Below are 9,701 nucleotides of genomic sequence, written 5' to 3' on the forward strand. Positions count from 1 at the left end.
GGGGCGGCGGTCGAGGAGGGGCGAAGGACGAGGGACGAGGGATCGTATGGGTTTAGAGAGGGATGGGTGAGGGGGAGAGGCGAACGGGGCCGTCGGGGCCGACGGGGCCGACGGGGACGAGGAGTCGTTGGGAAGGGGCTGGCGGTGCGATGGGGCTCGACGCCCTGGTGCTACTTACGATAGAAAAGTGAGCGATGGCGACTCACCAGGTTCTCAGAGGTGCGTTGAACGTTTGTCAGAGGCTGGGCTCGGCAACCAGTGGCCTGGCGTTAGCTGCTGAACGTTCGCCGATCGTCCGTATGTGTATGCAGGCGCTCTTCGCCGCCGATGAGCCAAGCGACGCGAGCTGGAAGCTTCTCCTAAGCGAACGCATTAAACGGACCGTTGCAATTTCGCGTTCCGCGCGCCTTGAGCGTCGACGTCTTCGTAAGAACATGAGAACCCGGGGTTGGGGGGCTCCGCTGCGAGGCTGCGACGTCGACTGCGGCTCGATCTGCCCCGGGGATATGTCAGTCGCTGTACGCCAGTGTGTCGGTGCGCGTCCGTGTGATGCGTACGGGGGGATGCGGATGCTTGTATATGCAGCGATGCGAAGTCAAAATTCGGCCATGTTAAATCACTCTTGCGAATACCACCGCGAACAATGTGCGCACCAACCATCGGCCGGACACGATCGTCGCATTTTTTCAACCTCTGTCCCTCTCTTTATCTCCTTCTTACTCCCTCTCCCACCCTCTCCTCGCTCTCACTCTCTCTCTCTCTCTCTCTCTCTCTCTCTCTCTCTCTCTGACTCTTCCCCCACTTGTAATATATATATATATATATATATATATATGTATTATATGGTGGCGAATGTGCACCCGTGTTTGGCTGTGATCGCTTTGCGTGCGCGCGTGCGCTTCCACGCTATGTATAGCGTTCTCCGTCTTTAGCTCTCTCTCTCTCACTACTTCTTTCTCGAGCTAATTTCTTCGCTTTTATCCACTGTCCAATTGATTTTACGCGTTTGTATATCTCTCCCACTTTACGATTGGACCGCGATCGATGTGCGTCGCCTTGCACCGAAAACTAATGTATGTTTTAGTTTTATGTAGTGGGTAAACGAGAAAACTCCGAATTTTGAGAAGTGGGGGAATTCTCGCTGGGTAAGCACTAGCTTCTCAATTCCTATTTTATCAACCTCCTACTCAGCCGTTTATTAGGCAGTCATAGGGAACTTTAGTATTCAGCTTCAGTTTCCGAAACGTCCGATGATTAACCGCGATATTACTAGATATTATAACCAAGTGGCTATATGTATATATATATATATATATATATATATATATATATATATATATATCGAGAAAATATATCACCAAGTTTGACAATTCATTGGAATATATTCTGCATCGATTTAAAAAATTTTCAACGAATTTCCAATGGAATTTCACACGCTTTAGCTGAACTTACTTGTTTCTCTTGTTTGTACGGTATGGCGAAAATTTTTCAAGTTCTTTTTTAAAGTACTAATGATTTAATTTGTGAATAAATTTACTTTTAACTATTATTAAATTAGATAGATTTATGAGATACAATTGAATAGCCATTTTTATTGGGCAAGAATTACATTATCATAGAGATACGGGAATAATTTTTAAAAATATATATATATATATATATATGTCTTAAGAACGTAATGTTACATTAAATTTCATAATTTAGAGATTTAGAGATTTAGAGATTCACATGGCGATTTGTGCCAATTTGAATTATATTCTTAAAATCGTTACTTCAGTTAATAAAAAAATCTATCTAATTTAATAATAGTTAAAAATAAATTTATTCACAAATTAAATCAGTATCAGTAACAATACAATAATGCGATATTTGATTTAGCTTTTGAAATTAAAATTCTGTACTTGAAATGACAAATTTTATTAATTTAATCAGCAATGAAATGTTTGATCAACAGCATTAATTCTCAATATATAATTTGACACATTCAATAACATTAACATAAAAATAGTCAAACAATATCGGATTAATAATACAAATGGTATTTATGACGTGAAATTAATATTAATAATCAGCAATGGTACGAAACATTTTGTTTACTTAAAAAATATTTACACGTTTGTTTTGCACGAGTGAAATTATACAACAAAGTTGAACATTAAAATATTTTGTATGGGATCGGATATTAATGTCGTCCTGGTTTGTATGAGATGCTTTTAGCAGCCGCGACGAAGGTGCAATAAGTTTCATGAGTAAGCCTGAGTGGCCGGAAAAGCACTTTAATTGTTTTTCCTCAGTCGAGGACATACTTTTTGTTAATTGTCAATTTATTCGTTTCCTTTTATACACTCGAATACTCGAATATTCCAAGTCCTAGAGGCGGTTAGGATATTTATATTATTTGTCACTCAAAATTTTTCGATTCATCGTCAAAAATAATTTTCCATATTATTTAATCAGACGTATAATTAGTATATTAATCACATGTATCCATTATTACAATGAAATTATTCATTTATTATATCGAAATTTATAAATAATTATATACATTATATATTAGTTATTTTATGCCTTCTAAGAATGCGAGTCAGTTAATAATACTTAGTAATAACGAATGACCTTCTAGTTCTTTGTGTACATTATTTTATAAATTGCTGAAATTATATCTTATAAAGTCTGAATTATTTTTCCGATATTTTTAATTACGTTATGGGTTGAAAATTTTGAAATATATTATTAAATTTTCAAATACGATAATTATTTACGTTTTTTTTTCTTATTGCTTTTTTTTTTTTTTTTTTTTTTTTTTTTTTTTTTTTTTTTTTTTTCATTCAGACTTTATTGAAAAACGATGTTTTTCTTCAATGTTTATTCGCATGGTATGGCTTTTCTGATAACGACGGCCGAATTTATATGTGCATTTAACGTCTGAATAGTCAGATTCTTAATGTATTTTACTTTTATATTTATAATAATTATAATTGTAATTTTATGAAAAATTATTTGAAATTAATTCCTTAAATATTATTATTAGAAAATACAATATTTTTAGAATACATTGAAATTACTAGATTAGAAGTTATATTTGAGTCAAACTAAAATGAAAATGAAAATTAAAGTAAGGTTAAAACAATTTTATTACATTCTCAACGCTTTCGACAATATGTCATATTAAAATTTATGATAATATTTTTAAAATATGACAATTTGTATTAGTTTTGTTTTCATTCGACATTAAGCGCGATATTCATTTAATAAGAAACTCGAGGAACAGGACATCTTTGACTTTAACAATTATAATACTTTTAGAATTTTAATTGTACGTAGCATCTTTTAAGATAAGATCTTGTATTGAAAAAAGGCGATTAACATAATTAGTCTTTTACAATATTTTTCTTCTCTAACAAATAAAATAGTATAATTAAAATTTAACGGAAAATGCGCGTATACAGGCAGTATATAGTCCCTATAGTATTATCGATGATTTAACGATAAAGAGTAATTTATTTTAACTTATAACATTATATAAAGAACCTATTGATTTAAATATGTATTAGCTATAAGATTAATAATTCAATATTTATTATTTAAGTGTATAGATTGTGTAAGTATATATGTGAAATATGAAACCAGTAATACATCAACTAAAATACTAGTTTAAATTAGATTTTCAAGTATGAAAATGTTGCTTTTTTCGACTTTGTAGGCGTTTGTTATATGCTTTCTTATTATATGGTAATATTTTTTAACGTATACGACAAATACAAAGTCGTACGCGATAAGGGCTATATGTACCTTTCTTATTTACAATATTTTCTTAGTGCAACGTAAAAAAAAAAAAAAAATCGTTATAAGATCAAAAATTGAATAGACACAGAGTTTTCTATTTTATCTATATATATTTTGATAATTGAATATCTAAATCGTTGTTTGGACGTTTAGTCATGTTCTTGGAGATATCGGGTATTTCAAATATCAAATTAAATTTGGGATAAAAAAGTGAAAAGATTATAATTAACGTTAACTGAATTTATCTCTCTTTACACGAAGAGAGTTGGTAAAAAATTGTGTTTCGGGCATTATGTGCGCGATAACGCGAGTATGTGCTTATTGTTTTGGAAATTTGGGGATATATTCATATCTGATAATATAAGAAGAAAATATTTAAAGAGACATTATTACTAAAATTTGTATGAATCAATAATACTTTAATTATTATTAAATTAATTGTCTGTAAATTATTTTTATAATAATGTTCATTATTTAATGTCAATAATTAATTTATATCTAAAGTTTAAAAGACTATGATAATGCACCTATAATATTTTGTAATATTAGGATATTATTATGAATAATATGAGTATTAAATTACTCAATATTAGTGAGTTTAGGAATTTTTTTAGGCTATACTAAACTGATATTATTTTATCGATATTTTATCGTATATTAAGGATGGAATTGGTATTTTTAATATCTATTTATGGAAATAAATATCTGTTTATTTCTCTATAACTTCAAAATTCTACTAATTTTCTAATTATATGAACTGTATATTTTATTTTAAACGTTCAGAATATAAAAATATTAATATAAAAATTTTCTTCTGTTTTTTGATAAATATTATTAGGTGCAATTTTGTTTATCATTGTCATTACCAGTTTTATCGGAAACAATTATACTATTTTTATTTAATGCAGATCTGAATATGTCTTTCTTTTGGTCATTCTTAACATTATATTTTTCTTTTACCTCAATTTATATTATTTTCTCGCGTCATATCTAAGTAAAATAAAAACATAAAAAAAAAAAAAAAAAAAATTCAAACGATTCAATCAAAGTTATAGGGACTGTATAATAATTTCAATTGAAGAATTTCATTGAGAATTGTATCGGGACATTTTATTTGCTATGGACATAGATCTAGGTATACGAGCTTATTTTTATCACTAATAATAATATCAGTTATAATGAGAAATATTTCTACAATTATAATCAACAATAGGAATCATGGTTACTTTAGTAAATGGAATAAAAAATTTAATCCTGTCTGAGTTTTTCCATAAGAAGTAACGTAGAGAATTTAAAATGAAATAAAGGGACGCCCATTCGCATCTTTGTCAGAAGTGTTCCTCTAACAATATAAATACCTTAATATAAGATAAGCAGATTATATAAGCACTTTCGTGCAACATAGAAAGCACTTATCGCTCTTTTCCAAAAAAACTTCATATATTGTTCGTTTCCAATATCTTAACTTATTCATAAAAATTTATATTTATTTAACGAAATGCTTTCAAGTTTTTATTTTATAAAAAGAAAAACTTTTAATTTAATGATTACAAAATAATTCTTCGGTTCATCATAATGTAAATTACATTCTTTTATTTGATTAAGAAAAATATGTTTAAGTAATTGGAAAATATAATTATCGATGGTGAAATAAACTTCATAATATCTCATTCGTTTAGAAGAATGAAGAAAATTTTCTGTTGAAAATTCTAAATTGATTAACTAATAGCATAGTTTCATATAATTTTAATTTGAAGTTCAAATTATGAGCATTTTTGAATAAAGAATTATAACATTAAATAATTAAAATAGATCGATAGTATAATTCAGATATTAATTTAATTAAACAGCGGTTTTAAATCTGAATAATAGCTAATATGTAACACAAAAAAAATTAATAATGTTAAACTTTCTATCTAAAATTAATATCTATGGATAATTTAATATTAATATATAACATCTTTATTTTTAATAATTTTCGTTTGTTTTTTAAATTGATAAAATCAGTTAAGAACTGTAAAATTAAAATAAATTTTCAAAATTTCAAAACCATCATAATCCATGTATCTTTTGTTTTTCATTATTACATATTAATATAAATATTATTACATCGAATTAAATTCAAGTAAATTATTTTCTATCTAACATTGGGTAATTCATTTTTTATACAACTCATTATTACGAAATTATTGTATTATATAAATAATACAATATAATTGCATATGTTTATTCATCAATATTTAAAATTTGATCAAATTTAACGTTATTTTTATAAACTATTATTACGAATATTAATTAATTTAGTCTATCAAGGAATATCATATGTTTCGATGATTTTATATTGAATTTTTTTTTTTTTTTTTTTTTTTTTTTTTTTTTATAAAAAACAATTAAAAGTAGATACGAATTGAATCACTAGCAAATTGATCATATGATTAAATCACTTTAGGAAATTTATTTACAAGCTTATTATTATTATAAATATTAAAGCGATTTATTATTATAATTTTGAACATTAAGTTAATTTTAAGTAAACATTAAAGATTCTTTTTATATTAAAAAAATTTTAAGTAATTATATATATAATTTTTAAATTATTCTTTTCTAAAATTTCATGGACATTGTGTATTATTGGCTAAAATACTTATTAATGTAAATTTTTAATCAAGACAGCAGTCAACCGTAGAAATAGATATTTTGTATTAATATTTTATTGATATCAATTAATGATTTATATATCTGGTTATTATTATTTTCGTCTACATTCATTTAAATTATATTATTTTTATTATTCGAAACGAAATTTTTACTAATCAATAAACTACCAAAGGACGAAGAAACAAGGATAACTTATTTCTAATTAATAAACAATGTATACTTTAACGAATAACTTTATTTGAATTTGATCACTTTTTATATTTGGTTAATAACTGCTATTAGAATTCCTGATAGATCTGCTTTTAATTTGTGGATCTTTGAAAATAACGTAATAGTTGAATCCAGAATAAGATTTACATATCCATTTACGAGTTTATTGATAATAAATTTATTAATATTACTAATTTAATTTTATCTTATTAATATTTTATTAATATTAATTCATTAACAATACATAATACATTATATAATTTGCAGGTCCGTATATAAATTTTAATATTAAATTATTTATGATTACAATGACTTAAAATAACCTGTAATCTGTTATTAGAATTTTTATCTTTATTATATGAATTGCGTATGTATAATTACAAAATTCGGAATAAACTTACCATAGTTGACTAATTAGGTTACTATATGTTTTGAGATTTTCTGATCTCAGGAAATAAATATTTAAAAAGTAGTAAATTAATTACGTTTACTGAGAAGATTTAATAATCTATAATTGATAATTGATAATTGCTCTAGTTTGAAGTGAAATAAAATTAATGTTACAATTAATGGCAATTGAAAAGAAGGTGCAAGATTAATGGTCTATATATAAATTACTTTATTTCAATATTTAGAAGTAATTATGTGATGAAAAAATCTTTAAAATTGTAAAATGTGAATATGATAAGTATATATGAAAATTATAAAATTTATTCGGCTAATGATCTTTATAATCGATGCATGATTATCATAAGTGATATTTTTAATTATTAACATGATATATTTAACAAAAATTTTAATTTTGAGACCACTTTTGTAACTATTATTACATAGTCATTGACAATATTAACGGACTTTATTAATACGAGGGTGAACGTTGCTCTACTTTTGATTACTGTATTTTTTAGCTTAAGAAGCAATATTATTATCTTTATTTAGTAGATCGATCGTTTTACATTCCATATTTTATGACAAAATCAATCTGTAGATGAAATTCTTGAAGTAAATTTATCGAGAATCTTCTCTCGATCAGTGTTTATGCTATAGTTTTCAATCAAATGCATTTTTTCACAGAATATGTTCTCATATAATTTTGCATTTACAATTTTAGTTGTTTTTTGAGCTTTATTGAAATTTTTTTACTTATATTGTGTTTGTCTGGTGTAACTATATTAAAAAATCTCACATAATTTAGACTTGATTTAAATTATTTAAGATATTATAAGGAAAAATGTCGTATAAAAGTCATAGGCAAGTAAATATATAAATCATATATTTGCAGTTTTTCCAAATACCACTTAGATACGTGTGCCTTGAAGTATTCGGCGCTATAATAATTATTCCGTACCTTTGTAAAGATGTCATGTGAATGATTATAACTAGTATTTCATTGTTTGCATTAAATATATGTGTGTACGTATTTTACTTAGAAATTTCATTTACATAGTTTGCATTTACATAATACTACTAATAAAATTTTTATACTATTATTATTTACCTTTTCAAATTGTAACAATACGTCCTGCAAGAATAAACACAGTAATTTTACAGCTCTTATCTAAATGGATATAAGGCAATTTAATTAAATAATACGTATGTAAAAAGTTCTTTAATATAGAAATACTCGATTGATAAATTCTATTATTAATATTTTGCCCGAGTCAAATTGAGTTAATATTACAAAATAAAATTGAAGTTCATAGAATAAGAATTAAGTAATTAGAAGGTGTAAAGATATTCAATGAAATTAACATTGAATCGCAGTAACGCATTTATAGTTTAGCATTTGTATTTATTTCTATTTATTAAGAATAAAGATTGAATTAAAGATCGAATAAATTATTTCTACATTTTAACAAATGAATGTTATCATTATTATAGTATTTCGTATAATCTGTTATATATATATTTAAAACAATATATTATTAGTTTTCATAGCAAAAAACAATATTATAAATTGATTAAAGAACAAAAATAAATATTATATTAGCACTTGATACTTAATATTTGAAGATTTTTGTATTTATTTAAAATGTCAGTTTTTAAAAATTTGTCTTATTTATCGTTGAAGAAAAAGTATTTTTAAAAATTTCCTTGTAAAACAATATTTATAATCGGCATTAATATTATATTGATAATAAATCGATTAAACTTAATTGATTAGTATTATAAACTTAGTTGATGAGCCATTAAAATTTATTTATTATTGTTATTAAGAGCGGTAGTCTTATTGGTATCGTATATTAATTATGCATAATTTAAATGTTATTAAGTAGTTAATTTTGCAATACCGATTAGTTTTATCAGCTCCTTTTCAAAATTGTTATTAGAAAATTGATTATTTTTAAATTATTGACGGATGAAATTCTTAGATAACTTTAAACATATAGAATAATAATTAGTGCCATCATTATAGATAATATAAATATATATTTATTATTTAGCTTAATTATACATATATCTATTCATATATTTTATTATTAAAAACATTAATGATATTAATGAATTTTGTAATTTGAATGGAATGTCAATAAGTTAATAAGTTTACGTAGCTTTAGGATCTAAGTTACAGTTAATTGCACAATGTATATTTATTACTTTTCAAATTTTTAATTTAAATATTTATTATTTATTAAAACGATGCAAATATGTTATAATTTATGAAATATAAATGTCAAAAGGTGTATTTTCGAGTTAGTCGAATGAAATGAATCAAAATATTATTTTCAATTATTAAATTATTTTGAAACTTTTCAAGTTATTACTAATTTCTTATATAAGATTTTTTTTTTACGATACTACTTTTATGTATCACACGTTTGTCTCCATCTATATAAAAATATTGCGAGTACAGATGTGCAGTTATATAGTATTATTGTTTTAAAGAAATTAATATAGTATTAACGCAGAATTATTTTTATGGGTTTGAAATTATACATGGCAATATGCAGTTGTTACAATTTCTTTTATAGATAAACAAAACTATGAATCATTATATTTTGTTATAAAGTTTTTTTTTGTATAAATGTACAAAGGTACGAAAAAGG

General features: G+C 25.6%; 1 protein-coding gene across 1 annotated transcript in view; it reads right to left on the reverse strand.

Annotated features, from left to right (window-relative positions):
* The window catches only part of LOC105361777 (uncharacterized), a 4,811-nt gene extending 4,083 nt beyond the window's left edge, over window positions 1-728 (reverse strand). Inside the window, exon 1 of the mRNA XM_011499050.1 lies at window positions 207-728. The gene's annotated coding sequence lies outside the window, so the exon portion shown is untranslated. The remainder of the gene's footprint in view (window positions 1-206) is intronic.
* Window positions 729-9,701: the final 8,973 nt, after the last annotated feature.

The sequence above is a fragment of the Ceratosolen solmsi genome, unplaced genomic scaffold (genome assembly GCF_000503995.2).
Source record: "Ceratosolen solmsi marchali unplaced genomic scaffold, CerSol_1.0 scaffold2, whole genome shotgun sequence".
NCBI lineage: Eukaryota > Metazoa > Arthropoda > Insecta > Hymenoptera > Agaonidae > Ceratosolen > Ceratosolen solmsi.